Here is a 6434-nt window from a genome sequence, read left to right on the forward strand (position 1 = left end):
AAAGTCTGATCAGTCCTCAATCCATTTTTGCAACAAGATCCTAGAGATTAACCATTTCTATATATTGCTTTGGAACTGTCATATTAAGCGCGGTAATGTTTCCAAATACTTTTGGTCGCAGGAGAGCCAAATTGTCCAGTATGTTGCTGTAGCAATCAACTCCCAAGCATGTTGCAAGTAACTAATCTTTTTTTTTTCTCTTATAGTGTCGTCAAGTCCAGGAATTTCAGATTCGCTGCTTTCGGCTTCAGTCTCCAGAATCCACATGGAAAAATATAAGTAGCCTACTGACATTCCCGTAGAAATACTAACCCGTCGATCACTTCTAGACCCGTCCATCTGAGATAATGCCGCAACTTTCATTCAGCATTAAGGAGACTAATTGCTCTACCCATGTTCCTGAAGCCTCCTGTTCCCCCATGTTTTTTTCCAACTCTCCTGCTCTCCCTTTGAAATGCATACTAAGCTAGGTGCTACCCAACAAGCTTTTGTTTTAGGGGAAGGCGCTGCCCCACATACAAGTTAAAACAAATGTAAGATGATATCTACTCTAGTGAAGTTCGAGCAGTATATATAAGGGCGAACCACATAGCTTTGAAGGTGATTAGTGTTACGCATCAACCAGTTCACCTACCAATGCTACGTGCGCACTTACCAGTTCACCTTCAAAGCTACCTATTTCGCCTTAAAAGACAGAGCTAACGCGATGTTCGGCGAAAAGGTTGGCCAACTTATAAAATTGTAGTCGTCTGCATTTCTATTTCAGCAGTTGTGGTGCCTCCTCAAGTCTTCACTCTTTCAACATGTCATTCGGGTCTTCTCGGTATTAGGGATTTCGGGTACATGTACAAAATGAAAAAAGGAATCTCATATACAATGTATTGTCTAGTGAAAAGCGCACAGACAACTCATAATAACATTCCCTTTTCTTTTCCTATAAACGTGATGCTAATTACAACCAGCGTATAACAAGCATGTGTTATGTGAACCGCACACAGCAATAGCATAGAAAATCGTGTGAATGGCTGTTGAAAACCAGAGGAGCTCCACCATCTCTCACCCTCGTAGAAATCAGGCAGCTCTGGACCCTTCTCCATTCTCGCCGTTGGCCACCGTGCTACAAGGAGATTCGGCACTGGTAACGGCGGGTGATCCACCATCCGACTGCTCATTCATGGCAAGGACCCCCGATGAGAACAATCAATTCAAACAACACAATAATGTGTCGGTATAATGCACAAATATGATATCTAACCATTTCATGGTGCCGGTTGAGCATGCTCTTCCAATAGATTGTACTGCGAAAACCGATTCTCCCTTGTATGATGTAAGGTCTCGCTCAAGGATTTCAACACCTTTGCCTGAGTACCGAATGCTTCAGTGAACTTTACAAATATCTTCTTACCTGTTAACAATAAAAAATAATAACATAAATTTTCAAGTGATGATGGCCATGGTGGTGATAGAACTTGCTCTGGCTAGGGACAATCCAAGGAAAGCTTCTAAACGAATAAGCGAAGTCACATGATAAATAAGGCTAATACTTCCAAATAGCTAATTAAGTCAGGATGGCCGAGTGGTCTAAGGCGCCAGACTCAAGTTCTGGTCCTCTTACGAGGGCGTGGGTTCAAACCCCACTTCTGACAATTCTTTTGTCACCTTTGGCTATCCATTTTTGCAACAAGATCAGCTCCTCTCGCTTTGCTCTGCGAGCCTTTTTTTTTTGAACCGGGCTGACCCTCATTTTTTGAACCGGGCCTTTTTTATACATTGTTTTCGCACTGTCATACTAGCTAGGGATCAACCAATCTGACTTTTGTAGACACCAAAGCTGTCAGCCGTATCAGCAATATCATATCACGACGATGGCTCGACTAAGAGGAGAGTCGACCTTGCCATGGTTGTGTATCGGTGACTTTAACGAGATACTTCGCAGAGAAGAACAGATTGGCCCTAACGAGAGAGATGAAGCTCAAATGACAGGATTTAGAGAAGCGGTGGATTTGTGTAACTTGGCTGATATCGACTATATTGGGCTTGATTGAACGTTTGAGAAGAAGGTGCACGGAGGGCACTACTGTCGTGTGCGCCTCGATCGAGCACTGGCCTCACTGGAATGGAGTGCAATGTTTCCATATGCAACACTTAGACATTTGCAAGCTGCAAAATCAGATCACTCGCCGATTGTCTTATGTAATAATTTAGATTCTGTAAACAAGGGTATTGCAATAAATAAACCTTTTCGGTATGAGCGGATGTGGGAAACACATGAGGATTTTTTTTCCCTTGATAGATGGTTTGTGGTCGAGTGGGAGCGGTGGCACGTTGCAGGACCTGAAGGCAAAATTGGACCAGCTAGCAGGAGATTTGGCGAGGTGGGGGTCCAGAACTTTTGGGTATGTTCGCTCGGAGCTCCGGACACTAAAAAGGAGGCTGGAGGAATTGGGGTCAAAACCAGATAGAAGCGGACCGTCTCATGAGGAATTAAAAGTTCAGGAAAGAATTGTGGAACTGAATTTTAGAGAAGAGATAATGTGGAGGTAGCGGTCCCGGATTTAGTGGCTTGCGGAAGGTGACGGAAATACAAAATTCTTTCAACAAAAAGCTACGATGAGGAAGAGAAGAAACAGAATATCCCAATTGGTGCGTGAAGATGGGACGATATGTAGTGATGAGGAAGAGATCAAGGGGATGGCAAAAGATTTCTATAAAAAATTATATGACTCGGAGGGCACAATTGGGATGGAGGAGGTGTTATCCCATATACCCAGAAAGGTCGATGAGGTCATGAATGATATGCTCTGTGCTTCGTACAAAGAATCAGAGGTAAAGGAAGCGCTGTTTCGAATGTATCCCACAAAGGCGCCGGGCGCAGATGGCTTCCCTGCCCATTTTTTTCAAAAAAATTGGGGGGGGGGGGGGGGGTGTGGAGATGAGGTCACCAAGGTAGTTCTGAGAGTGCTGAATGGGGAAGAGTCTCCGGAAGTGGTTAACAGGACGTTCATCGTACTGATCCCTAAGGTATTGCATCCAACCACTTTAACTCAATTTCAGCCGATTAGCTTGTGCAATGTGATTTTCAAAATCATATCAAAAGTACACTCAAACCGGTTGAAGAAGGTTTTGCTAGAGATTATTTCACAGGAGCAGTCAGCGTTCGTACCTGGACGGCTCATCACCGACAACATTATAGCAGCATATGAGTGTTTACATTTTATGAAGCGCTCTAGGAGTAAGAAGAATTCACACTGTGCACTTAAGCTTGATATGATGAAGGCCTATGACCGTGTTGAATGGAATTACCTGGAAGCAGTTATGCTCAAACTTGGCTTCAGGCGTGCTTGGGTGAACAAAATTATGGCTTGTGTAACGACAGTTTCGTTCTCAGTATTGGTGAATGGTGAGAGGACAGAGGAGTTCAAACCTTCACGAGGGATCAGACAGGGAGACCCCATCTCTCCGTACTTATTTCTTTTGGCTGCTGAAGGTCTTTCATGTTTACTAAGGCATGCAGGTTCCAACGAGAATGCTAAAGGGCTGGTGGTTGCGCCCTCGGCACTCCCGGTTAATCACCTTCTTTTCGCCGATGATTGTCTTCTATTGTTTAAGGCAAATGTAGAAGGGGCGACCGTTATTAGAGACACCATCCGGCAGTACTGTGATGCGTCCGGGCAGAGAATCAATCTCAACAAGTCTAGTATATTTTTTGGGAAAGGCTGTCCTGAGGAAACAAGGCAAGTTGTGAAAGGAGTTCTAGAAGTTGCTAATGAGTCCCTAACCGAGAAATATTTGAGGCTGCCAACCGAGGTTGGAAAATCATCTAACGGGACGTTCAAATATATAAAGGACAGGCTTTGGAGGAAGATTCAGGGATGGGTGGAGAGATGCCTTGCTGCTGCAGGTAAAGAAGTGCTAATTAAATATGTAGCGCAGGCTATTTCGACCTTCTCAATGTCATGTTTCCTGCTCCCAAAAGGGCTTTGCCAAAGCATTGACACCATGATCCGCAAGTTCTATTGGGGAAGCAAGAACGGGGAGAGGAAAGCTGCCTGGGTGTCTTGGGACGTTCTAACGATGCCCAAGTACATGGGCGGGTTAGGGTTCAGAGATGCATATTTATTTAACCTGGCTATGGTTGCTAAACAAGCATGGCGCCTCACTCAGGATACGGAATCATTAATTGCAAGATTACTCAAGGCAGTGTACTACCCTACAGTGGATGTGCTGGATGCCGAGCTAGGAATCACCCTTCCCAGATTTGGAGGGCCATCTGTCAAGGCAAGGAAGTGTTAAAGCAAGGATTGGTAAGGAGGATTGGTAATGGGAGAACGACGAATGTGTGGAACCATAACTGGATCCCTAGACATCATATGCTCCGAGCTGTACATCCTCGCACACAAAACCCGCCTGTCTTTGTCGCTGAGATGATCAACGAGACAGAAGGGAGCTGGAACAAGGCGATGGTGGAAGAGCACATGCAGCCCATCGATGCACAGGCAATTCTGCAGATACCAATCCCCACGATGCACACTGAAGACTGCTGGGCTTGGCACTATGAGCGCAGCGGCTACTTCACGGTCCGGTCCTGCTATCGCATGTTGAAAGAAACGAAGAAAAGCAGAGAAGATTGGCTTGAGGGGAATGGTGGGAACTCAGATTTGGAAGCTAACAAGAAACAATGGTGCAGATTGTGGGGAGCTAGAATACCAGCCAAGTTGAAGAATTTTGTTTGGCGTCTTTCACATAATACCATCCCGACAGAAGGGGTGAGGTTCCATAGACATATGTCAGAATCGAATGTGTGCAAGATTTGTGAGGGGGCTGTTGATAGCTGGAAGCAGGCCCTTATTGATTGTCATATGGCAAAGTGCGTATGGGCCATGTTGGATGAAGAGTTGGTGGAGCACATGATATCTATCAGATCGGATGACGCCCGCTTATGGCTGCAGGAGATGCAACTTTCCTGTAATGAAGAACAGTTTGTGAAGGCAATAGTCACTCTTGGTCCATATGGTGGGTGAGAAGGAAGGCAATACATGAAGATCAATACCAATCACCTCATTCCACCTTGTGTTTCATCAACAAGTATTTAGCTGATCTATCTCTAGTTCCTCGAAAGGTGTCTGTAACGCAGCAGAGAGGTGGAGCGCCCCAAAGTTCGTCTCGTCGCCAGTTGAAGTGGAGTCCTCCTCCAGCGGGGTGGGCAAAGCTGAATGTTGACGCTGCAATATCAAGATGCGGGAACAAAGGAGCTGCTGCGGTGGTTTGCCGGGATTACACCGGCTTGTATCTGGGCGCTTCAGCACTCGTGACAGAGAACATGACGGATCCGGAGACGCTTGAGGCTATGGCCTGCAAAGAGGGGCTATGCTTGGCCCTCGACATGAACTTGCAGCATGTCCAAATCAGCACAGATTGTCTGGCAACAGTGAAGCATGCGAACGAGGCGTTTCTGGGACCGAGCAAGGTGATAGTAGACGAGATTAAGGAGATGCTGCATTTCTTTCCTTACTCAGTGCTTGTTCATGAAAAACGTGAATGTAATTTAGAAGCTCACATGCTTGCTAAAGCTGCTACTTCATTAGCCTGTGGTCGCCATCTTTGGCTCACAGGAACCCCGAACATCATTTGTATTCCGTCGAACTTGGATATTGAATAAAAGCAGCTTTAGCCCTCAAAAAAAAAAATCACGACGATATTTAAACAGACTATTGTAGACATGAAGAAAATGTTGGCTACACTAAGTGATTTCTACTTCCACTCCGTTGTTTAAACAGACACGAGTTACCAACGAACTTACAAAAGTGAGAATATCTGCATTTCTATTTCAGCTGCTGTGCCCCCTCAAGTATTCGCTCATTCAACATGATTTCAGTTTGTGTCCTTTCAGAATCCACGTGGAAAACAAGACACGGACATATATGCTTATCATTCTAATCAGTGATGTCATTTAAGATATTCTCGGTATTGGGGATTTCAGATGATTGTGCAAACAAAAGAAATTTCAGATACACAACACCGGTGAGTCAAGGAATTTTAGGTTTACAGCTTTCTATCTCGACTTCCGGAATCGACATGAAAAACAATACTGAGCCTACTATCATTCATGTTGTACCTAAAGTAATTTTAGCATATGCTTCTCTCTGTGATGAAGCCCCAGCTTGTAGCTTAACTTCATTATGGATAAAAGAACAGACATTGCTCTACACACGTTCCTGAAGCCTACTGTTCCCACGTGTTGTTTCAACTCTTCTAATCCCCCCTCGCAAATCATATCTCTTTGTTTATTTGATTGCCGCTACATGATATGCTAAGCTAGGGGCTACCCAACAAGTCAGGAGAAGGCACTAACCGACAAGTTAAAACAAAGTGAAACCATGTAAGGTGATATCTACTCTGCTGAAGTTGGAGCAGTATATATATATGTCGTCAAC

General features: G+C 44.7%; 1 non-coding gene across 1 annotated transcript; it reads left to right on the plus strand.

Annotated features, from left to right (window-relative positions):
* Positions 1-1562: 1562 nt before the first annotated feature.
* TRNAL-CAA (transfer RNA leucine (anticodon CAA)) lies at positions 1563-1646 on the plus strand. The gene has a single exon. It is a non-coding gene; the product is annotated as a tRNA-Leu (tRNA).
* The last annotated feature ends 4788 nt before the right edge of the window (positions 1647-6434 follow it).

Source organism: Aegilops tauschii, chromosome 3 (genome assembly GCF_002575655.3).
Source record: "Aegilops tauschii subsp. strangulata cultivar AL8/78 chromosome 3, Aet v6.0, whole genome shotgun sequence".
NCBI lineage: Eukaryota > Viridiplantae > Streptophyta > Magnoliopsida > Poales > Poaceae > Aegilops > Aegilops tauschii.